The 22,864-nt window shown below is 44.6% G+C and overlaps 19 non-coding genes across 19 annotated transcripts; all 19 read right to left on the bottom strand.

The window, feature by feature from the left end:
• Positions 1–1,905: 1,905 nt before the first annotated feature.
• On the bottom strand, positions 1,906–2,026 carry LOC115556421 (5S ribosomal RNA). The gene has a single exon (XR_003979004.1). It is a non-coding gene; the product is annotated as a 5S ribosomal RNA (ribosomal RNA).
• A 1,977-nt stretch (positions 2,027–4,003) lies between these two features.
• On the bottom strand, positions 4,004–4,122 carry LOC115556504 (5S ribosomal RNA). The gene has a single exon (XR_003979076.1). It is a non-coding gene; the product is annotated as a 5S ribosomal RNA (ribosomal RNA).
• A 522-nt stretch (positions 4,123–4,644) lies between these two features.
• Positions 4,645–4,763, bottom strand: LOC115556413 (5S ribosomal RNA). The gene has a single exon (XR_003978997.1). It is a non-coding gene; the product is annotated as a 5S ribosomal RNA (ribosomal RNA).
• Positions 4,764–6,752: 1,989 nt separating this feature from the next.
• LOC115556503 (5S ribosomal RNA) lies at positions 6,753–6,871 on the bottom strand. Its single transcript, XR_003979075.1, has one exon. It is a non-coding gene; the product is annotated as a 5S ribosomal RNA (ribosomal RNA).
• Positions 6,872–7,393: 522 nt separating this feature from the next.
• Positions 7,394–7,512, bottom strand: LOC115556434 (5S ribosomal RNA). Its single transcript, XR_003979013.1, has one exon. It is a non-coding gene; the product is annotated as a 5S ribosomal RNA (ribosomal RNA).
• A 522-nt stretch (positions 7,513–8,034) lies between these two features.
• LOC115556427 (5S ribosomal RNA) lies at positions 8,035–8,153 on the bottom strand. The gene has a single exon (XR_003979006.1). It is a non-coding gene; the product is annotated as a 5S ribosomal RNA (ribosomal RNA).
• A 1,989-nt stretch (positions 8,154–10,142) lies between these two features.
• On the bottom strand, positions 10,143–10,261 carry LOC115556501 (5S ribosomal RNA). The gene has a single exon (XR_003979074.1). It is a non-coding gene; the product is annotated as a 5S ribosomal RNA (ribosomal RNA).
• A 522-nt stretch (positions 10,262–10,783) lies between these two features.
• LOC115556417 (5S ribosomal RNA) lies at positions 10,784–10,902 on the bottom strand. The gene has a single exon (XR_003979000.1). It is a non-coding gene; the product is annotated as a 5S ribosomal RNA (ribosomal RNA).
• A 522-nt stretch (positions 10,903–11,424) lies between these two features.
• On the bottom strand, positions 11,425–11,543 carry LOC115556412 (5S ribosomal RNA). The gene has a single exon (XR_003978996.1). It is a non-coding gene; the product is annotated as a 5S ribosomal RNA (ribosomal RNA).
• A 1,981-nt stretch (positions 11,544–13,524) lies between these two features.
• LOC115556500 (5S ribosomal RNA) lies at positions 13,525–13,643 on the bottom strand. The gene has a single exon (XR_003979073.1). It is a non-coding gene; the product is annotated as a 5S ribosomal RNA (ribosomal RNA).
• Positions 13,644–14,165: 522 nt separating this feature from the next.
• Positions 14,166–14,284, bottom strand: LOC115556405 (5S ribosomal RNA). Its single transcript, XR_003978989.1, has one exon. It is a non-coding gene; the product is annotated as a 5S ribosomal RNA (ribosomal RNA).
• Positions 14,285–14,806: 522 nt separating this feature from the next.
• LOC115556393 (5S ribosomal RNA) lies at positions 14,807–14,925 on the bottom strand. Its single transcript, XR_003978978.1, has one exon. It is a non-coding gene; the product is annotated as a 5S ribosomal RNA (ribosomal RNA).
• Positions 14,926–16,917: 1,992 nt separating this feature from the next.
• Positions 16,918–17,036, bottom strand: LOC115556498 (5S ribosomal RNA). Its single transcript, XR_003979071.1, has one exon. It is a non-coding gene; the product is annotated as a 5S ribosomal RNA (ribosomal RNA).
• Positions 17,037–17,558: 522 nt separating this feature from the next.
• LOC115556499 (5S ribosomal RNA) lies at positions 17,559–17,677 on the bottom strand. Its single transcript, XR_003979072.1, has one exon. It is a non-coding gene; the product is annotated as a 5S ribosomal RNA (ribosomal RNA).
• A 522-nt stretch (positions 17,678–18,199) lies between these two features.
• On the bottom strand, positions 18,200–18,318 carry LOC115556487 (5S ribosomal RNA). Its single transcript, XR_003979061.1, has one exon. It is a non-coding gene; the product is annotated as a 5S ribosomal RNA (ribosomal RNA).
• A 522-nt stretch (positions 18,319–18,840) lies between these two features.
• LOC115556411 (5S ribosomal RNA) lies at positions 18,841–18,959 on the bottom strand. The gene has a single exon (XR_003978995.1). It is a non-coding gene; the product is annotated as a 5S ribosomal RNA (ribosomal RNA).
• A 2,009-nt stretch (positions 18,960–20,968) lies between these two features.
• Positions 20,969–21,087, bottom strand: LOC115556497 (5S ribosomal RNA). Its single transcript, XR_003979070.1, has one exon. It is a non-coding gene; the product is annotated as a 5S ribosomal RNA (ribosomal RNA).
• A 522-nt stretch (positions 21,088–21,609) lies between these two features.
• On the bottom strand, positions 21,610–21,728 carry LOC115556475 (5S ribosomal RNA). The gene has a single exon (XR_003979050.1). It is a non-coding gene; the product is annotated as a 5S ribosomal RNA (ribosomal RNA).
• A 522-nt stretch (positions 21,729–22,250) lies between these two features.
• On the bottom strand, positions 22,251–22,369 carry LOC115556463 (5S ribosomal RNA). The gene has a single exon (XR_003979039.1). It is a non-coding gene; the product is annotated as a 5S ribosomal RNA (ribosomal RNA).
• Positions 22,370–22,864: the final 495 nt, after the last annotated feature.

Below are 22,864 nucleotides of genomic sequence, written 5' to 3'. Positions count from 1 at the left end.
CACTAGTTCAATAGAGACGGCAGTAATTGATTCAGTAGGAATCCTTATCCATGTAAACGATTATTATGACATCTGAATTAATTAATGATCTGCAATACACTGCGTATGCGTGTGTGTGTGTGTGTGTGTGTGTGTGTGTGTGTGTGTGTGTGTGTGTGTGTGTGTGTGTGTGTGTGTGTGTGTGTGTGTGTGTGTGTGTGTGTGTGTGTGTGTGTGTGTGTGTGTGTGATGTTTAATGTTGTACCAAGGTTAATGGTTAAAGTGTCAGAGAATTCTTTCATTTTTTTAGACATCCAATAAAAACATTAATTAACAGTTTTGGTTATTCTTTGGTGCTGTGTTGCTGTCATTTCTTCCACATTTTCTCGTCTCATTGAGAATTTCAAAATGTGCGAAAACAGCGCCCCTCTAAGTTGTAAGTACTGAATACACGGTCAAACACGACATTGCACACTGTATGTCCGTGAGGAAGCCTGCCCGAGATGGCATCCCTTGGTGAAGAAAAAGAAGAAGGATTAACCTATCAGGTGAGGCTACCGTCATGACACTGCCCTCCTGTGATTAATCAGCAGGGTGCAAAGGGAAGCCACCGGGCCCTTTGCTTCACACCAATCAAATCAAAGCATCAACGTCAACGTAAACAAATATCGGGAGATTTGCACTTTTATCATTTTATCGTATAAGCAAGTGCAGTTATGGAGGGTTTGAGATTTAGAGTATTTAGTAAAATTTAAACCAAACTGCCACATGGGAAGCAACTAAAAAATTGAATCTGACTGCAGGCCAATGCCGAAAGCTTTCAGCTGCGTGCACGGAGAGAAAGATGAGTGGTTATCGCACTTTCAATGAGGAGAACTAATGTCCTCACCGACTGGTAGCGCTGAACTTCAGCTGCTATTTTGCTGGCCATGTCTTCTTTTTCGTAAAGATTCATGCACCCTGACAATCCCTGGGTCTCTTATTGACCCCTTCGCCACCATGAAAGACAGGAGAATGGCCTTCATCTACAAACGGGGTGAGTAAAATACCCACCTCCCGGTGTGGCATTACTGTTCCCTGAGCTGTCCGTTTATTATTTTTTGTGTTATTGTATGTCTAATTGTGCATTGATTGTCTGGAATAAGTTGCATTGGTCAATCAAATGAAGTTGTTGTTTTAATCGCGTTCGTTAACGCTGAGAATCAGCACCAGGGACAGGCAGGGCTCACTGAACAGATGCGGCTGTGTGTAGATTATAGCCGCTTGTTTCAGGGTTGTCTTGTGTTATCTATTAAGTAGAGTTGTGTAAGGAACATTGTTTAGGATGACTGTGTTGTGTGTGTGTGTGTGTGTGTGTGTGTGGTGTGTGTGTGTGTGTGTGTGTGTGTGTGTGTGTGTGTGTGTGGTGTGTGTGTGTGTTGTGAGAGCGCGAAAGAGAGAGAGAGCGAGCACGTGTGTCTGTCAGATGACAGGCGTGTGTAAAGTCCTGGTAACCAGGCGCTGAAAATAGCTCTTGTAGTTACATTCAATAGATACAAGCTGGGTCGACGTAGGCCTACTCTTTTCTGTCCCCCACCTTCAAGCAAAAGCATGTAGATTAACAGGTGTTGTCTCATTTGGCTTCCTCAAAAGAAATCCCCACGCCACGACACTGGTATTTTTCGCCGTCTTCCCATGGTCTTTGATTGATCTGAAGTGCGTGCGCGTGTTCGTGTGGGTGAAAGTTTAAGAATGTAGAACTCTCGTTTCAGGCTGTCTGGTGCTCCCTGCTGACAGTAGCCTATCACTATAACGTCCGCATGTTTCACAAAAACAGTTTAGAGAGACGGTGTCGTCTTTGTATGTTGCTTAAATTCTCTCAAACGTTTGGCATAGGCCTAGAAGATCAGGTCACGGTAGGCAATGAGCTCGAGTGGAAAAAGAAAATGCTTACAGGCACCTGGTATTCCCAGGCGGTCTCCCATCCAAGTACTAACCAGGGCCCGACCCTGCTTAGCGTCCGAGATCAGACGAGATCGGGCGTGTTCAGGGTGGTATGGCCGTAAGCAATTATTGCTGCCGCAAAACCAGCATTTATACAGTAGCACGTAAGGAGTGAGGAGGCTGCTGAGGGCCGACGTTACACTATTACAAAAACAATCACTAGTTCAATAGAGACGGCAGTAATTGATTCAGTAGGAATCCTTATCCATGTAAACGATTATTATGACATCTGAATTAATTAATGATCTGCAATACACTGCGTATGCGTGTGTGTGTGTGTGTGTGTGTGTGTGTGTGTGTGTGTGTGTGTGTGTGTGTGTGTGTGTGTGTGTGTGTGTGTGTGTGTGTGTGTGTGTGTGTGTGTGTGTGTGTGTGTGTGTGTGTGTGTGTGTGTGTGTGATGTTTAATGTTTGTACCAAGGTTAATGGTTAAAGTGTCAGAGAATTCTTTCATTTTTTTTAGACATCCAATAAAAACATTAATATTAACAGTTTTGGTTATTCTTTGGTGCTGTGTTGCTGTCATTTCTTCCACATTTTCTCGTCTCATTGAGAATTTCAAAATGTGCGAAACAGCGTCCCTCTAAGTTGTAAGTACTGAATACACGGTCAAACACGACATTGCACACTGTATGTCCGTGAGGAAGCCTGCCCGAGATGGCATCCCTTGGTGAAGAAAAAGAAGAAGGATTAACCTATCAGGTGAGGCTACCGTCATGACACTGCCCTCCTGTGATTAATCAGCAGGGTGCAAAGGGAAGCCACCGGGCCCTTTGCTTCACACCAATCAAATCAAAGCATCAACGTCAACGTAAACAAATATCGGGAGATTTGCACTTTTATCATTTTATCGTATAAGCAAGTGCAGTTATGGAGGGTTGAGATTTAGAGTATTTAGTAAAATTTAACCAAACTGCCACATGGGAAGCAACTAAAAATTGAATCTGACTGCAGGCCAATGCCGAAGCTTCAGCTGCGTGCACGGAGAGAAAGATGAGTGGTTATCGCACTTTCAATGAGGAGAACTATGTCCTCACCGACTGGTAGCGCTGAACTTCAGCTGCTATTTTGCTGGCCATGTCTTCTTTTTCGTAAAGATTCATGCACCCTGAACAATCCCTGGGTCTCTTATTGACCCCTTCGCCACCATGAAAGACAGGAGAATGGCCTTCATCTACAAACGGGGTGAGTAAAATACCCACCTCCCGGTGTGGCATTACTGTTCCCTGAGCTGTCCGTTTATTATTTTTTGTGTTATTGTATGTCTAATTGTGCATTGATTGTCTGGAATAAGTTGCATTGGTCAATCAAATGAAGTTGTTGTTTTATCGCGTTCGTTAACGCTGAGAATCAGCACCAGGGACAGCAGGGCTCACCTGAACAGATGCGGCTGTGTTAGATTATAGCCGCTTGTTCAGGGTTGTCTTGTGTTATCTATTAAGTAGAGTTGTGTAAGGAACATTGTTTAGGATGACTGTGTGTGTGTGTGTGTGTGTGTGTGTGTGTGTGTGTGTGTGTGTGTGTGTGTGTGTGTGTGTGTGTGTGTGAGAGCGCGAAAGAGAGAGAGAGCGAGCACGTGTGTCTGTCAGATGACAGGCGTGTGTAAGTCCTGGTAACCAGGCGCTGAAATAGCTCTTGTAGTTACATTCAATAGATACAAGCTGCGACGTAGGCCTACTCTTTTCTGTCCCCCACCTTCAAAAAAGCATGTAGATTAAAGGTGTTGTCTCATTTGGCTTCCTCAAAAGAAATCCCCACGCCACGCCACTGGTATTTTCGCCGTCTTCCCATGGTCTTTGATTGATCTGAAGTGCGTGCGCGTGTTCGTGTGGGTGAAAGTTTAAGAAATGTAGAACTCTCGTTTCAGCTGTCTGGTGCTCCCTGCTGACAGTAGCCTATCACTATACCGTCCGCATGTTTCACAAAAACAGTTTAGAGAGACGGTGTCAGTCTTTGTATGTTGCTTAAATTCTCTCAAACGTTTGGCAGTAGGCCTAAAGATCAGGTCACGGTAGGCAATGAGCTCGAGTGGAAAAAGAAAATGCTTACAGCACCTGGTATTCCCAGGCGGTCTCCCATCCAAGTACTAACCAGGCCCGACCCTGCTTAGCTTCCGAGATCAGACGAGATCGGGCGTGTTCAGGGTGGTATGGCCGTAAGCAATTATTGCTGCAGCAAAACCAGCTTTTATACAGTAGCACATAAGGAGTGAGAAAGCTGCTGAGGCCCGACGTTACACTTTTACAAAATCAATCATTAGTTAAATAGAAACGGCAGTAATTGATTCAGTAGGACTCCTTATCCATGTGAACGATTATTGTGACATCTGAATTAATTAATTAATTATCTGCAATACACTGCGTGTGCGTGTGATGTTAAATGTTTGAACCAAGGTGAACGGTTAAAGTGTCAGAGATTGGGTGGGTATTTTCGCCGTCCTCCCATGATCTGAAGTGCGTGTGCGTGTTCGTGTGGGTGAAAGTTTAAGAAATGTAGAACTGTCGTTTCAGCTCTCTGGTGCTCCCTGCTGGCAGTATCACTATACCGTCCTCATGTTTCACAAAAATAGTTTTGAGAGACGTTGTCAGTCTTTGTATGTTGCTTAAATTCTCCCAAACGGTTGGCAGTAAAGATCAGCTCACGGTAGGCCACGGAGGCAATGAGCTCGAGTTGAAAAAGAAAAAGCTTACAGCACCTGGTATTCCCAGGCGGTCTCCCATCCAAGTACTAACCAGGCCCGACCCTGCTTAGCGTCCGAGATCAGACGAGATCGGGCGTGTTCAGGGTGGTATGGCCGTAAGCAATTATTGCTGCCGCAAAACCAGCATTTATACAGTAGCACGTAAGGAGTGAGGAGGCTGCTGAGGGCCGACGTTACACTATTACAAAAACAATCACTAGTTCAATAGAGACGGCAGTAATTGATTCAGTAGGAATCCTTATCCATGTAAACGATTATTATGACATCTGAATTAATTAATGATCTGCAATACACTGCGTATGCGTGTGTGTGTGTGTGTGTGTGTGTGTGTGTGTGTGTGTGTGTGTGTGTGTGTGTGTGTGTGTGTGTGTGTGTGTGTGTGTGTGTGTGTGTGTGTGTGTGTGTGTGTGTGTGTGTGTGTGTGTGTGTGTGTTATGTTTAATGTTTGTACCAAGGTTAATGGTTAAAGTGTCAGAGAATTCTTTCATTTTTTTTAGACATCCAATAAAAACATTAATATTAACAGTTTTGGTTATTCTTTGGTGCTGTGTTGCTGTCATTTCTTCCACATTTTCTCGTCTCATTGAGAATTTCAAAATGTGCGAAACAGCGCCCCTCTAAGTTGTAAGTACTGAATACACGGTCAAACACGACATTGCACACTGTATGTCCGTGAGGAAGCCTGCCCGAGATGGCATCCCTTGGTGAAGAAAAAGAAGAAGGATTAACCTATCAGGTGAGGCTACCGTCATGACACTGCCCTCCTGTGATTAATCAGCAGGGTGCAAAGGGAAGCCACCGGGCCCTTTGCTTCACACCAATCAAATCAAGGCATCAACGTCAACGTAAACAAATATCGGGAGATTTGCACTTTTATCATTTTATCGTATAAGCAAGTGCAGTTATGGAGGGTTGAGATTTAGAGTATTTAGTAAAATTTAACCAAACTGCCACATGGGAAGCAACTAAAAATTGAATCTGACTGCAGGCCAATGCCGAAGCTTCAGCTGCGTGCACGGAGAGAAAGATGAGTGGTTATCGCACTTTCAATGAGGAGAACTATGTCCTCACCGACTGGTAGCGCTGAACTTCAGCTGCTATTTTGCTGGCCATGTCTTCTTTTTCGTAAAGATTCATGCACCCTGAACAATCCCTGGGTCTCTTATTGACCCCTTCGCCACCATGAAAGACAGGAGAATGGCCTTCATCTACAAACGGGGTGAGTAAAATACCCACCTCCCGGTGTGGCATTACTGTTCCCTGAGCTGTCCGTTTATTATTTTTTGTGTTATTGTATGTCTAATTGTGCATTGATTGTCTGGAATAAGTTGCATTGGTCAATCAAATGAAGTTGTTGTTTTATCGCGTTCGTTAACGCTGAGAATCAGCACCAGGGACAGCAGGGCTCACCTGAACAGATGCGGCTGTGTTAGATTATAGCCGCTTGTTCAGGGTTGTCTTGTGTTATCTATTAAGTAGAGTTGTGTAAGGAACATTGTTTAGGATGACTGTGTGTGTGTGTGTGTGTGTGTGTGTGTGTGTGTGTGTGTGTGTGTGTGTGTGTGTGTGTGTGTGTGTGTGTGTGTGTGTGTGTGAGAGCGCGAAAGAGAGAGAGAGCGAGCACGTGTGTGTGTCAGATGACAGGCGTGTGTAAGTCCTGGTAACCAGGCGCTGAAATAGCTCTTGTAGTTACATTCAATAGATACAAGCTGCGACGTAGGCCTACTCTTTTCTGTCCCCCACCTTCAAAAAAGCATGTAGATTAAAGGTGTTGTCTCATTTGGCTTCCTCAAAAGAAATCCCCACGCCACGCCACTGGTATTTTCGCCGTCTTCCCATGGTCTTTGATTGATCTGAAGTGCGTGCGCGTGTTCGTGTGGGTGAAAGTTTAAGAAATGTAGAACTCTCGTTTCAGCTGTCTGGTGCTCCCTGCTGACAGTAGCCTATCACTATACCGTCCGCATGTTTCACAAAAACAGTTTAGAGAGACGGTGTCAGTCTTTGTATGTTGCTTAAATTCTCTCAAACGTTTGGCAGTAGGCCTAAAGATCAGGTCACGGTAGGCAATGAGCTCGAGTGGAAAAAGAAAATGCTTACAGCACCTGGTATTCCCAGGCGGTCTCCCATCCAAGTACTAACCAGGCCCGACCCTGCTTAGCTTCCGAGATCAGACGAGATCGGGCGTGTTCAGGGTGGTATGGCCGTAAGCAATTATTGCTGCAGCAAAACCAGCTTTTATACAGTAGCACATAAGGAGTGAGAAAGCTGCTGAGGCCCGACGTTACACTTTTACAAAATCAATCATTAGTTAAATAGAAACGGCAGTAATTGATTCAGTAGGACTCCTTATCCATGTGAACGATTATTGTGACATCTGAATTAATTAATTAATTATCTGCAATACACTGCGTGTGCGTGTGATGTTAAATGTTTGAACCAAGGTGAACGGTTAAAGTGTCAGAGAATGGGTGGGTATTTTCGCCGTCCTCCCATGATCTGAAGTGCGTGTGCGTGTTCGTGTGGGTGAAAGTTTAAGAAATGTAGAACTGTCGTTTCAGCTCTCTGGTGCTCCCTGCTGGCAGTATCACTATACCGTCCTCATGTTTCACAAAAATAGTTTTGAGAGACGTTGTCAGTCTTTGTATGTTGCTTAAATTCTCCCAAACGGTTGGCAGTAAAGATCAGCTCACGGTAGGCCACGGAGGCAATGAGCTCGAGTTGAAAAAGAAAAAGCTTACAGCACCTGGTATTCCCAGGCGGTCTCCCATCCAAGTACTAACCAGGCCCGACCCTGCTTAGCTTCCGAGATCAGACGAGATCGGGCGTGTTCAGGGTGGTATGGCCGTAAGCAATTATTGCTGCAGCAAAACCAGCTTTTATACAGTAGCACATAAGGAGTGAGAAAGCTGCTGAGGCCCGACGTTACACTTTTACAAAATCAATCATTAGTTAAATAGAAACGGCAGTAATTGATTCAGTAGGACTCCTTATCCATGTGAACGATTATTGTGACATCTGAATTAATTAATTAATTATCTGCAATACACTGCGTGTGCGTGTGATGTTAAATGTTTGAACCAAGGTGAACGGTTAAAGTGTCAGAGAATGGGTGGGTATTTTCGCCGTCCTCCCATGATCTGAAGTGCGTGTGCGTGTTCGTGTGGGTGAAAGTTTAAGAAATGTAGAACTGTCGTTTCAGCTCTCTGGTGCTCCCTGCTGGCAGTATCACTATACCGTCCTCATGTTTCACAAAAATAGTTTTGAGAGACGTTGTCAGTCTTTGTATGTTGCTTAAATTCTCCCAAACGGTTGGCAGTAAAGATCAGCTCACGGTAGGCCACGGAGGCAATGAGCTCGAGTTGAAAAAGAAAAAGCTTACAGCACCTGGTATTCCCAGGCGGTCTCCCATCCAAGTACTAACCAGGCCCGACCCTGCTTAGCTTCCGAGATCAGACGAGATCGGGCGTGTTCAGGGTGGTATGGCCGTAAGCAATTATTGCTGCCGCAAAACCAGCATTTATACAGTAGCACGTAAGGAGTGAGGAGGCTGCTGAGGGCCGACGTTACACTATTACAAAAACAATCACTAGTTCAATAGAGACGGCAGTAATTGATTCAGTAGGAATCCTTATCCATGTAAACGATTATTATGACATCTGAATTAATTAATGATCTGCAATACACTGCGTATGCGTGTGTGTGTGTGTGTGTGTGTGTGTGTGTGTGTGTGTGTGTGTGTGTGTGTGTGTGTGTGTGTGTGTGTGTGTGTGTGTGTGTGTGTGTGTGTGTGTGTGTGTGTGTGTGTGTGTGTGTGTGATGTTTAATGTTTGTACCAAGGTTAATGGTTAAAGTGTCAGAGAATTCTTTCATTTTTTTTAGACATCCAATAAAAACATTAATATTAACAGTTTTGGTTATTCTTTGGTGCTGTGTTGCTGTCATTTCTTCCACATTTTCTCGTCTCATTGAGAATTTCAAAATGTGCGAAACAGCGCCCCTCTAAGTTGTAAGTACTGAATACACGGTCAAACACGACATTGCACACTGTATGTCCGTGAGGAAGCCTGCCCGAGATGGCATCCCTTGGTGAAGAAAAAGAAGAAGGATTAACCTATCAGGTGAGGCTACCGTCATGACACTGCCCTCCTGTGATTAATCAGCAGGGTGCAAAGGGAAGCCACCGGGCCCTTTGCTTCACACCAATCAAATCAAAGCATCAACGTCAACGTAAACAAATATCGGGAGATTTGCACTTTTATCATTTTATCGTATAAGCAAGTGCAGTTATGGAGGGTTGAGATTTAGAGTATTTAGTAAAATTTAACCAAACTGCCACATGGGAAGCAACTAAAAATTGAATCTGACTGCAGGCCAATGCCGAAGCTTCAGCTGCGTGCACGGAGAGAAAGATGAGTGGTTATCGCACTTTCAATGAGGAGAACTATGTCCTCACCGACTGGTAGCGCTGAACTTCAGCTGCTATTTTGCTGGCCATGTCTTCTTTTTCGTAAAGATTCATGCACCCTGAACAATCCCTGGGTCTCTTATTGACCCCTTCGCCACCATGAAAGACAGGAGAATGGCCTTCATCTACAAACGGGGTGAGTAAAATACCCACCTCCCGGTGTGGCATTACTGTTCCCTGAGCTGTCCGTTTATTATTTTTTGTGTTATTGTATGTCTAATTGTGCATTGATTGTCTGGAATAAGTTGCATTGGTCAATCAAATGAAGTTGTTGTTTTATCGCGTTCGTTAACGCTGAGAATCAGCACCAGGGACAGCAGGGCTCACCTGAACAGATGCGGCTGTGTTAGATTATAGCCGCTTGTTCAGGGTTGTCTTGTGTTATCTATTAAGTAGAGTTGTGTAAGGAACATTGTTTAGGATGACTGTGTGTGTGTGTGTGTGTGTGTGTGTGTGTGTGTGTGTGTGTGTGTGTGTGTGTGTGTGTGTGTGTGTGTGTGTGTGTGTGTGTGTGTGTGTGAGAGCGCGAGAGAGAGAGAGAGCGAGCACGTGTGTCTGTCAGATGACAGGCGTGTGTAAGTCCTGGTAACCAGGCGCTGAAATAGCTCTTGTAGTTACATTCAATAGATACAAGCTGCGACGTAGGCCTACTCTTTTCTGTCCCCCACCTTCAAAAAAGCATGTAGATTAAAGGTGTTGTCTCATTTGGCTTCCTCAAAAGAAATCCCCACGCCACGCCACTGGTATTTTCGCCGTCTTCCCATGGTCTTTGATTGATCTGAAGTGCGTGCGCGTGTTCGTGTGGGTGAAAGTTTAAGAAATGTAGAACTCTCGTTTCAGCTGTCTGGTGCTCCCTGCTGACAGTAGCCTATCACTATACCGTCCGCATGTTTCACAAAAACAGTTTAGAGAGACGGTGTCAGTCTTTGTATGTTGCTTAAATTCTCTCAAACGTTTGGCAGTAGGCCTAAAGATCAGGTCACGGTAGGCAATGAGCTCGAGTGGAAAAAGAAAATGCTTACAGCACCTGGTATTCCCAGGCGGTCTCCCATCCAAGTACTAACCAGGCCCGACCCTGCTTAGCTTCCGAGATCAGACGAGATCGGGCGTGTTCAGGGTGGTATGGCCGTAAGCAATTATTGCTGCAGCAAAACCAGCTTTTATACAGTAGCACATAAGGAGTGAGAAAGCTGCTGAGGCCCGACGTTACACTTTTACAAAATCAATCATTAGTTAAATAGAAACGGCAGTAATTGATTCAGTAGGACTCCTTATCCATGTGAACGATTATTGTGACATCTGAATTAATTAATTAATTATCTGCAATACACTGCGTGTGCGTGTGATGTTAAATGTTTGAACCAAGGTGAACGGTTAAAGTGTCAGAGAATGGGTGGGTATTTTCGCCGTCCTCCCATGATCTGAAGTGCGTGTGCGTGTTCGTGTGGGTGAAAGTTTAAGAAATGTAGAACTGTCGTTTCAGCTCTCTGGTGCTCCCTGCTGGCAGTATCACTATACCGTCCTCATGTTTCACAAAAATAGTTTTGAGAGACGTTGTCAGTCTTTGTATGTTGCTTAAATTCTCCCAAACGGTTGGCAGTAAAGATCAGCTCACGGTAGGCCACGGAGGCAATGAGCTCGAGTTGAAAAAGAAAAAGCTTACAGCACCTGGTATTCCCAGGCGGTCTCCCATCCAAGTACTAACCAGGCCCGACCCTGCTTAGCTTCCGAGATCAGACGAGATCGGGCGTGTTCAGGGTGGTATGGCCGTAAGCAATTATTGCTGCAGCAAAACCAGCTTTTATACAGTAGCACATAAGGAGTGAGAAAGCTGCTGAGGCCCGACGTTACACTTTTACAAAATCAATCATTAGTTAAATAGAAACGGCAGTAATTGATTCAGTAGGACTCCTTATCCATGTGAACGATTATTGTGACATCTGAATTAATTAATTAATTATCTGCAATACACTGCGTGTGCGTGTGATGTTAAATGTTTGAACCAAGGTGAACGGTTAAAGTGTCAGAGAATGGGTGGGTATTTTCGCCGTCCTCCCATGATCTGAAGTGCGTGTGCGTGTTCGTGTGGGTGAAAGTTTAAGAAATGTAGAACTGTCGTTTCAGCTCTCTGGTGCTCCCTGCTGGCAGTATCACTATACCGTCCTCATGTTTCACAAAAATAGTTTTGAGAGACGTTGTCAGTCTTTGTATGTTGCTTAAATTCTCCCAAACGGTTGGCAGTAAAGATCAGCTCACGGTAGGCCACGGAGGCAATGAGCTCGAGTTGAAAAAGAAAAAGCTTACAGCACCTGGTATTCCCAGGCGGTCTCCCATCCAAGTACTAACCAGGCCCGACCCTGCTTAGCGTCCGAGATCAGACGAGATCGGGCGTGTTCAGGGTGGTATGGCCGTAAGCAATTATTGCTGCCGCAAAACCAGCATTTATACAGTAGCACGTAAGGAGTGAGGAGGCTGCTGAGGGCCGACGTTACACTATTACAAAAACAATCACTAGTTCAATAGAGACGGCAGTAATTGATTCAGTAGGAATCCTTATCCATGTAAACGATTATTATGACATCTGAATTAATTAATGATCTGCAATACACTGCGTATGCGTGTGTGTGTGTGTGTGTGTGTGTGTGTGTGTGTGTGTGTGTGTGTGTGTGTGTGTGTGTGTGTGTGTGTGTGTGTGTGTGTGTGTGTGTGTGTGTGTGTGTGTGTGTGTGTGTGTGTGTGTGTGATGTTTAATGTTTGTACCAAGGTTAATGGTTAAAGTGTCAGAGAATTCTTTCATTTTTTTTAGACATCCAATAAAAACATTAATATTAACAGTTTTGGTTATTCTTTGGTGCTGTGTTGCTGTCATTTCTTCCACATTTTCTCGTCTCATTGAGAATTTCAAAATGTGCGAAACAGCGCCCCTCTAAGTTGTAAGTACTGAATACACGGTCAAACACGACATTGCACACTGTATGTCCGTGAGGAAGCCTGCCCGAGATGGCATCCCTTGGTGAAGAAAAAGAAGAAGGATTAACCTATCAGGTGAGGCTACCGTCATGACACTGCCCTCCTGTGATTAATCAGCAGGGTGCAAAGGGAAGCCACCGGGCCCTTTGCTTCACACCAATCAAATCAAAGCATCAACGTCAACGTAAACAAATATCGGGAGATTTGCACTTTTATCATTTTATCGTATAAGCAAGTGCAGTTATGGAGGGTTGAGATTTAGAGTATTTAGTAAAATTTAACCAAACTGCCACATGGGAAGCAACTAAAAATTGAATCTGACTGCAGGCCAATGCCGAAGCTTCAGCTGCGTGCACGGAGAGAAAGATGAGTGGTTATCGCACTTTCAATGAGGAGAACTATGTCCTCACCGACTGGTAGCGCTGAACTTCAGCTGCTATTTTGCTGGCCATGTCTTCTTTTTCGTAAAGATTCATGCACCCTGAACAATCCCTGGGTCTCTTATTGACCCCTTCGCCACCATGAAAGACAGGAGAATGGCCTTCATCTACAAACGGGGTGAGTAAAATACCCACCTCCCGGTGTGGCATTACTGTTCCCTGAGCTGTCCGTTTATTATTTTTTGTGTTATTGTATGTCTAATTGTGCATTGATTGTCTGGAATAAGTTGCATTGGTCAATCAAATGAAGTTGTTGTTTTATCGCGTTCGTTAACGCTGAGAATCAGCACCAGGGACAGCAGGGCTCACCTGAACAGATGCGGCTGTGTTAGATTATAGCCGCTTGTTCAGGGTTGTCTTGTGTTATCTATTAAGTAGAGTTGTGTAAGGAACATTGTTTAGGATGACTGTGTGTGTGTGTGTGTGTGTGTGTGTGTGTGTGTGTGTGTGTGTGTGTGTGTGTGTGTGTGTGTGTGTGTGTGTGTGTGTGTGAGAGCGCGAAAGAGAGAGAGAGCGAGCACGTGTGTCTGTCAGATGACAGGCGTGTGTAAGTCCTGGTAACCAGGCGCTGAAATAGCTCTTGTAGTTACATTCAATAGATACAAGCTGCGACGTAGGCCTACTCTTTTCTGTCCCCCACCTTCAAAAAAGCATGTAGATTAAAGGTGTTGTCTCATTTGGCTTCCTCAAAAGAAATCCCCACGCCACGCCACTGGTATTTTCGCCGTCTTCCCATGGTCTTTGATTGATCTGAAGTGCGTGCGCGTGTTCGTGTGGGTGAAAGTTTAAGAAATGTAGAACTCTCGTTTCAGCTGTCTGGTGCTCCCTGCTGACAGTAGCCTATCACTATACCGTCCGCATGTTTCACAAAAACAGTTTAGAGAGACGGTGTCAGTCTTTGTATGTTGCTTAAATTCTCTCAAACGTTTGGCAGTAGGCCTAAAGATCAGGTCACGGTAGGCAATGAGCTCGAGTGGAAAAAGAAAATGCTTACAGCACCTGGTATTCCCAGGCGGTCTCCCATCCAAGTACTAACCAGGCCCGACCCTGCTTAGCTTCCGAGATCAGACGAGATCGGGCGTGTTCAGGGTGGTATGGCCGTAAGCAATTATTGCTGCAGCAAAACCAGCTTTTATACAGTAGCACATAAGGAGTGAGAAAGCTGCTGAGGCCCGACGTTACACTTTTACAAAATCAATCATTAGTTAAATAGAAACGGCAGTAATTGATTCAGTAGGACTCCTTATCCATGTGAACGATTATTGTGACATCTGAATTAATTAATTAATTATCTGCAATACACTGCGTGTGCGTGTGATGTTAAATGTTTGAACCAAGGTGAACGGTTAAAGTGTCAGAGAATGGGTGGGTATTTTCGCCGTCCTCCCATGATCTGAAGTGCGTGTGCGTGTTCGTGTGGGTGAAAGTTTAAGAAATGTAGAACTGTCGTTTCAGCTCTCTGGTGCTCCCTGCTGGCAGTATCACTATACCGTCCTCATGTTTCACAAAAATAGTTTTGAGAGACGTTGTCAGTCTTTGTATGTTGCTTAAATTCTCCCAAACGGTTGGCAGTAAAGATCAGCTCACGGTAGGCCACGGAGGCAATGAGCTCGAGTTGAAAAAGAAAAAGCTTACAGCACCTGGTATTCCCAGGCGGTCTCCCATCCAAGTACTAACCAGGCCCGACCCTGCTTAGCTTCCGAGATCAGACGAGATCGGGCGTGTTCAGGGTGGTATGGCCGTAAGCAATTATTGCTGCAGCAAAACCAGCTTTTATACAGTAGCACATAAGGAGTGAGAAAGCTGCTGAGGCCCGACGTTACACTTTTACAAAATCAATCATTAGTTAAATAGAAACGGCAGTAATTGATTCAGTAGGACTCCTTATCCATGTGAACGATTATTGTGACATCTGAATTAATTAATTAATTATCTGCAATACACTGCGTGTGCGTGTGATGTTAAATGTTTGAACCAAGGTGAACGGTTAAAGTGTCAGAGAATGGGTGGGTATTTTCGCCGTCCTCCCATGATCTGAAGTGCGTGTGCGTGTTCGTGTGGGTGAAAGTTTAAGAAATGTAGAACTGTCGTTTCAGCTCTCTGGTGCTCCCTGCTGGCAGTATCACTATACCGTCCTCATGTTTCACAAAAATAGTTTTGAGAGACGTTGTCAGTCTTTGTATGTTGCTTAAATTCTCCCAAACGGTTGGCAGTAAAGATCAGCTCACGGTAGGCCACGGAGGCAATGAGCTCGAGTTGAAAAAGAAAAAGCTTACAGCACCTGGTATTCCCAGGCGGTCTCCCATCCAAGTACTAACCAGGCCCGACCCTGCTTAGCTTCCGAGATCAGACGAGATCGGGCGTGTTCAGGGTGGTATGGCCGTAAGCAATTATTGCTGCCGCAAAACCAGCATTTATACAGTAGCACGTAAGGAGTGAGGAGGCTGCTGAGGGCCGACCGTTACACTATTACAAAAACAATCACTAGTTCAATAGAGACGGCAGTAATTGATTCAGTAGGAATCCTTATCCATGTAAACGATTATTATGACATCTGAATTAATTAATGATCTGCAATACACTGCGTATGCGTGTGTGTGTGTGTGTGTGTGTGTGTGTGTGTGTGTGTGTGTGTGTGTGTGTGTGTGTGTGTGTGTGTGTGTGTGTGTGTGTGTGTGTGTGTGTGTGTGTGTGTGTGTGTGTGTGTGTGTGTGTGTGATGTTTAATGTTTGTACCAAGGTTAATGGTTAAAGTGTCAGAGAATTCTTTCATTTTTTTTAGACATCCAATAAAAACATTAATATTAACAGTTTTGGTTATTCTTTGGTGCTGTGTTGCTGTCATTTCTTCCACATTTTCTCGTCTCATTGAGAATTTCAAAATGTGCGAAACAGCGCCCCTCTAAGTTGTAAGTACTGAATACACGGTCAAACACGACATTGCACACTGTATGTCCGTGAGGAAGCCTGCCCGAGATGGCATCCCTTGGTGAAGAAAAAGAAGAAGGATTAACCTATCAGGTGAGGCTACCGTCATGACACTGCCCTCCTGTGATTAATCAGCAGGGTGCAAAGGGAAGCCACCGGGCCCTTTGCTTCACACCAATCAAATCAAAGCATCAACGTCAACGTAAACAAATATCGGGAGATTTGCACTTTTATCATTTTATCGTATAAGCAAGTGCAGTTATGGAGGGTTGAGATTTAGAGTATTTAGTAAAATTTAACCAAACTGCCACATGGGAAGCAACTAAAAATTGAATCTGACTGCAGGCCAATGCCGAAGCTTCAGCTGCGTGCACGGAGAGAAAGATGAGTGGTTATCGCACTTTCAATGAGGAGAACTATGTCCTCACCGACTGGTAGCGCTGAACTTCAGCTGCTATTTTGCTGGCCATGTCTTCTTTTTCGTAAAGATTCATGCACCCTGAACAATCCCTGGGTCTCTTATTGACCCCTTCGCCACCATGAAAGACAGGAGAATGGCCTTCATCTACAAACGGGGTGAGTAAAATACCCACCTCCCGGTGTGGCATTACTGTTCCCTGAGCTGTCCGTTTATTATTTTTTGTGTTATTGTATGTCTAATTGTGCATTGATTGTCTGGAATAAGTTGCATTGGTCAATCAAATGAAGTTGTTGTTTTATCGCGTTCGTTAACGCTGAGAATCAGCACCAGGGACAGCAGGGCTCACCTGAACAGATGCGGCTGTGTTAGATTATAGCCGCTTGTTCAGGGTTGTCTTGTGTTATCTATTAAGTAGAGTTGTGTAAGGAACATTGTTTAGGATGACTGTGTGTGTGTGTGTGTGTGTGTGTGTGTGTGTGTGTGTGTGTGTGTGTGTGTGTGTGTGTGTGTGTGTGTGTGTGTGTGTGTGTGTGTGTGAGAGCGCGAGAGAGAGAGAGAGCGAGCACGTGTGTCTGTCAGATGACAGGCGTGTGTAAGTCCTGGTAACCAGGCGCTGAAATAGCTCTTGTAGTTACATTCAATAGATACAAGCTGCGACGTAGGCCTACTCTTTTCTGTCCCCCACCTTCAAAAAAGCATGTAGATTAAAGGTGTTGTCTCATTTGGCTTCCTCAAAAGAAATCCCCACGCCACGCCACTGGTATTTTCGCCGTCTTCCCATGGTCTTTGATTGATCTGAAGTGCGTGCGCGTGTTCGTGTGGGTGAAAGTTTAAGAAATGTAGAACTCTCGTTTCAGCTGTCTGGTGCTCCCTGCTGACAGTAGCCTATCACTATACCGTCCGCATGTTTCACAAAAACAGTTTAGAGAGACGGTGTCAGTCTTTGTATGTTGCTTAAATTCTCTCAAACGTTTGGCAGTAGGCCTAAAGATCAGGTCACGGTAGGCAATGAGCTCGAGTGGAAAAAGAAAATGCTTACAGCACCTGGTATTCCCAGGCGGTCTCCCATCCAAGTACTAACCAGGCCCGACCCTGCTTAGCTTCCGAGATCAGACGAGATCGGGCGTGTTCAGGGTGGTATGGCCGTAAGCAATTATTGCTGCAGCAAAACCAGCTTTTATACAGTAGCACATAAGGAGTGAGAAAGCTGCTGAGGCCCGACGTTACACTTTTACAAAATCAATCATTAGTTAAATAGAAACGGCAGTAATTGATTCAGTAGGACTCCTTATCCATGTGAACGATTATTGTGACATCTGAATTAATTAATTAATTATCTGCAATACACTGCGTGTGCGTGTGATGTTAAATGTTTGAACCAAGGTGAACGGTTAAAGTGTCAGAGAATGGGTGGGTATTTTCGCCGTCCTCCCATGATCTGAAGTGCGTGTGCGTGTTCGTGTGGGTGAAAGTTTAAGAAATGTAGAACTGTCGTTTCAGCTCTCTGGTGCTCCCTGCTGGCAGTATCACTATACCGTCCTCATGTTTCACAAAAATAGTTTTGAGAGACGTTGTCAGTCTTTGTATGTTGCTTAAATTCTCCCAAACGGTTGGCAGTAAAGATCAGCTCACGGTAGGCCACGGAGGCAATGAGCTCGAGTTGAAAAAGAAAAAGCTTACAGCACCTGGTATTCCCAGGCGGTCTCCCATCCAAGTACTAACCAGGCCCGACCCTGCTTAGCTTCCGAGATCAGACGAGATCGGGCGTGTTCAGGGTGGTATGGCCGTAAGCAATTATTGCTGCAGCAAAACCAGCTTTTATACAGTAGCACATAAGGAGTGAGAAAGCTGCTGAGGCCCGACGTTACACTTTTACAAAATCAATCATTAGTTAAATAGAAACGGCAGTAATTGATTCAGTAGGACTCCTTATCCATGTGAACGATTATTGTGACATCTGAATTAATTAATTAATTATCTGCAATACACTGCGTGTGCGTGTGATGTTAAATGTTTGAACCAAGGTGAACGGTTAAAGTGTCAGAGAATGGGTGGGTATTTTCGCCGTCCTCCCATGATCTGAAGTGCGTGTGCGTGTTCGTGTGGGTGAAAGTTTAAGAAATGTAGAACTGTCGTTTCAGCTCTCTGGTGCTCCCTGCTGGCAGTATCACTATACCGTCCTCATGTTTCACAAAAATAGTTTTGAGAGACGTTGTCAGTCTTTGTATGTTGCTTAAATTCTCCCAAACGGTTGGCAGTAAAGATCAGCTCACGGTAGGCCACGGAGGCAATGAGCTCGAGTTGAAAAAGAAAAAGCTTACAGCACCTGGTATTCCCAGGCGGTCTCCCATCCAAGTACTAACCAGGCCCGACCCTGCTTAGCTTCCGAGATCAGACGAGATCGGGCGTGTTCAGGGTGGTATGGCCGTAAGCAATTATTGCTGCAGCAAAACCAGCTTTTATACAGTAGCACATAAGGAGTGAGAAAGCTGCTGAGGCCCGACGTTACACTTTTACAAAATCAATCATTAGTTAAATAGAAACGGCAGTAATTGATTCAGTAGGACTCCTTATCCATGTGAACGATTATTGTGACATCTGAATTAATTAATTAATTATCTGCAATACACTGCGTGTGCGTGTGATGTTAAATGTTTGAACCAAGGTGAACGGTTAAAGTGTCAGAGAATGGGTGGGTATTTTCGCCGTCCTCCCATGATCTGAAGTGCGTGTGCGTGTTCGTGTGGGTGAAAGTTTAAGAAATGTAGAACTGTCGTTTCAGCTCTCTGGTGCTCCCTGCTGGCAGTATCACTATACCGTCCTCATGTTTCACAAAAATAGTTTTGAGAGACGTTGTCAGTCTTTGTATGTTGCTTAAATTCTCCCAAACGGTTGGCAGTAAAGATCAGCTCACGGTAGGCCACGGAGGCAATGAGCTCGAGTTGAAAAAGAAAAAGCTTACAGCACCTGGTATTCCCAGGCGGTCTCCCATCCAAGTACTAACCAGGCCCGACCCTGCTTAGCGTCCGAGATCAGACGAGATCGGGCGTGTTCAGGGTGGTATGGCCGTAAGCAATTATTGCTGCCGCAAAACCAGCATTTATACAGTAGCACGTAAGGAGTGAGGAGGCTGCTGAGGGCCGACGTTACACTATTACAAAAACAATCACTAGTTCAATAGAGACGGCAGTAATTGATTCAGTAGGAATCCTTATCCATGTAAACGATTATTATGACATCTGAATTAATTAATGATCTGCAATACACTGCGTATGCGTGTGTGTGTGTGTGTGTGTGTGTGTGTGTGTGTGTGTGTGTGTGTGTGTGTGTGTGTGTGTGTGTGTGTGTGTGTGTGTGTGTGTGTGTGTGTGTGTGTGTGTGTGTGTGTGTGTGTGTGTGTGTGTGTGTGTGTGATGTTTAATGTTTGTACCAAGGTTAATGGTTAAAGTGTCAGAGAATTCTTTCATTTTTTTTAGACATCCAATAAAAACATTAATATTAACAGTTTTGGTTATTCTTTGGTGCTGTGTTGCTGTCATTTCTTCCACATTTTCTCGTCTCATTGAGAATTTCAAAATGTGCGAAACAGCGCCCCTCTAAGTTGTAAGTACTGAATACACGGTCAAACACGACATTGCACACTGTATGTCCGTGAGGAAGCCTGCCCGAGATGGCATCCCTTGGTGAAGAAAAAGAAGAAGGATTAACCTATCAGGTGAGGCTACCGTCATGACACTGCCCTCCTGTGATTAATCAGCAGGGTGCAAAGGGAAGCCACCGGGCCCTTTGCTTCACACCAATCAAATCAAAGCATCAACGTCAACGTAAACAAATATCGGGAGATTTGCACTTTTATCATTTTATCGTATAAGCAAGTGCAGTTATGGAGGGTTGAGATTTAGAGTATTTAGTAAAATTTAACCAAACTGCCACATGGGAAGCAACTAAAAATTGAATCTGACTGCAGGCCAATGCCGAAGCTTCAGCTGCGTGCACGGAGAGAAAGATGAGTGGTTATCGCACTTTCAATGAGGAGAACTATGTCCTCACCGACTGGTAGCGCTGAACTTCAGCTGCTATTTTGCTGGCCATGTCTTCTTTTTCGTAAAGATTCATGCACCCTGAACAATCCCTGGGTCTCTTATTGACCCCTTCGCCACCATGAAAGACAGGAGAATGGCCTTCATCTACAAACGGGGTGAGTAAAATACCCACCTCCCGGTGTGGCATTACTGTTCCCTGAGCTGTCCGTTTATTATTTTTTGTGTTATTGTATGTCTAATTGTGCATTGATTGTCTGGAATAAGTTGCATTGGTCAATCAAATGAAGTTGTTGTTTTATCGCGTTCGTTAACGCTGAGAATCAGCACCAGGGACAGCAGGGCTCACCTGAACAGATGCGGCTGTGTTAGATTATAGCCGCTTGTTCAGGGTTGTCTTGTGTTATCTATTAAGTAGAGTTGTGTAAGGAACATTGTTTAGGATGACTGTGTGTGTGTGTGTGTGTGTGTGTGTGTGTGTGTGTGTGTGTGTGTGTGTGTGTGTGTGTGTGTGTGTGTGTGTGTGTGTGTGTGTGTGTGTGTGTGTGAGAGCGCGAAAGAGAGAGAGAGCGAGCACGTGTGTCTGTCAGATGACAGGCGTGTGTAAGTCCTGGTAACCAGGCGCTGAAATAGCTCTTGTAGTTACATTCAATAGATACAAGCTGCGACGTAGGCCTACTCTTTTCTGTCCCCCACCTTCAAAAAAGCATGTAGATTAAAGGTGTTGTCTCATTTGGCTTCCTCAAAAGAAATCCCCACGCCACGCCACTGGTATTTTCGCCGTCTTCCCATGGTCTTTGATTGATCTGAAGTGCGTGCGCGTGTTCGTGTGGGTGAAAGTTTAAGAAATGTAGAACTCTCGTTTCAGCTGTCTGGTGCTCCCTGCTGACAGTAGCCTATCACTATACCGTCCGCATGTTTCACAAAAACAGTTTAGAGAGACGGTGTCAGTCTTTGTATGTTGCTTAAATTCTCTCAAACGTTTGGCAGTAGGCCTAAAGATCAGGTCACGGTAGGCAATGAGCTCGAGTGGAAAAAGAAAATGCTTACAGCACCTGGTATTCCCAGGCGGTCTCCCATCCAAGTACTAACCAGGCCCGACCCTGCTTAGCTTCCGAGATCAGACGAGATCGGGCGTGTTCAGGGTGGTATGGCCGTAAGCAATTATTGCTGCAGCAAAACCAGCTTTTATACAGTAGCACATAAGGAGTGAGAAAGCTGCTGAGGCCCGACGTTACACTTTTACAAAATCAATCATTAGTTAAATAGAAACGGCAGTAATTGATTCAGTAGGACTCCTTATCCATGTGAACGATTATTGTGACATCTGAATTAATTAATTAATTATCTGCAATACACTGCGTGTGCGTGTGATGTTAAATGTTTGAACCAAGGTGAACGGTTAAAGTGTCAGAGAATGGGTGGGTATTTTCGCCGTCCTCCCATGATCTGAAGTGCGTGTGCGTGTTCGTGTGGGTGAAAGTTTAAGAAATGTAGAACTGTCGTTTCAGCTCTCTGGTGCTCCCTGCTGGCAGTATCACTATACCGTCCTCATGTTTCACAAAAATAGTTTTGAGAGACGTTGTCAGTCTTTGTATGTTGCTTAAATTCTCCCAAACGGTTGGCAGTAAAGATCAGCTCACGGTAGGCCACGGAGGCAATGAGCTCGAGTTGAAAAAGAAAAAGCTTACAGCACCTGGTATTCCCAGGCGGTCTCCCATCCAAGTACTAACCAGGCCCGACCCTGCTTAGCTTCCGAGATCAGACGAGATCGGGCGTGTTCAGGGTGGTATGGCCGTAAGCAATTATTGCTGCAGCAAAACCAGCTTTTATACAGTAGCACATAAGGAGTGAGAAAGCTGCTGAGGCCCGACGTTACACTTTTACAAAATCAATCATTAGTTAAATAGAAACGGCAGTAATTGATTCAGTAGGACTCCTTATCCATGTGAACGATTATTGTGACATCTGAATTAATTAATTAATTATCTGCAATACACTGCGTGTGCGTGTGATGTTAAATGTTTGAACCAAGGTGAACGGTTAAAGTGTCAGAGAATGGGTGGGTATTTTCGCCGTCCTCCCATGATCTGAAGTGCGTGTGCGTGTTCGTGTGGGTGAAAGTTTAAGAAATGTAGAACTGTCGTTTCAGCTCTCTGGTGCTCCCTGCTGGCAGTATCACTATACCGTCCTCATGTTTCACAAAAATAGTTTTGAGAGACGTTGTCAGTCTTTGTATGTTGCTTAAATTCTCCCAAACGGTTGGCAGTAAAGATCAGCTCACGGTAGGCCACGGAGGCAATGAGCTCGAGTTGAAAAAGAAAAAGCTTACAGCACCTGGTATTCCCAGGCGGTCTCCCATCCAAGTACTAACCAGGCCCGACCCTGCTTAGCTTCCGAGATCAGACGAGATCGGGCGTGTTCAGGGTGGTATGGCCGTAAGCAATTATTGCTGCCGCAAAACCAGCATTTATACAGTAGCACGTAAGGAGTGAGGAGGCTGCTGAGGGCCGACGTTACACTATTACAAAAACAATCACTAGTTCAATAGAGACGGCAGTAATTGATTCAGTAGGAATCCTTATCCATGTAAACGATTATTATGACATCTGAATTAATTAATGATCTGCAATACACTGCGTATGCGTGTGTGTGTGTGTGTGTGTGTGTGTGTGTGTGTGTGTGTGTGTGTGTGTGTGTGTGTGTGTGTGTGTGTGTGTGTGTGTGTGTGTGTGTGTGTGTGTGTGTGTGTGTGTGTGTGTGTGTGTGTGTGTGTGTGTGTGTGATGTTTAATGTTTGTACCAAGGTTAATGGTTAAAGTGTCAGAGAATTCTTTCATTTTTTTTAGACATCCAATAAAAACATTAATATTAACAGTTTTGGTTATTCTTTGGTGCTGTGTTGCTGTCATTTCTTCCACATTTTCTCGTCTCATTGAG

This window comes from Gadus morhua, chromosome 12, assembly GCF_902167405.1.
Source record: "Gadus morhua chromosome 12, gadMor3.0, whole genome shotgun sequence".
Classification (NCBI taxonomy): domain Eukaryota; kingdom Metazoa; phylum Chordata; class Actinopteri; order Gadiformes; family Gadidae; genus Gadus; species Gadus morhua.
This window is presented reverse-complemented; position numbering and strand designations above follow the sequence as displayed.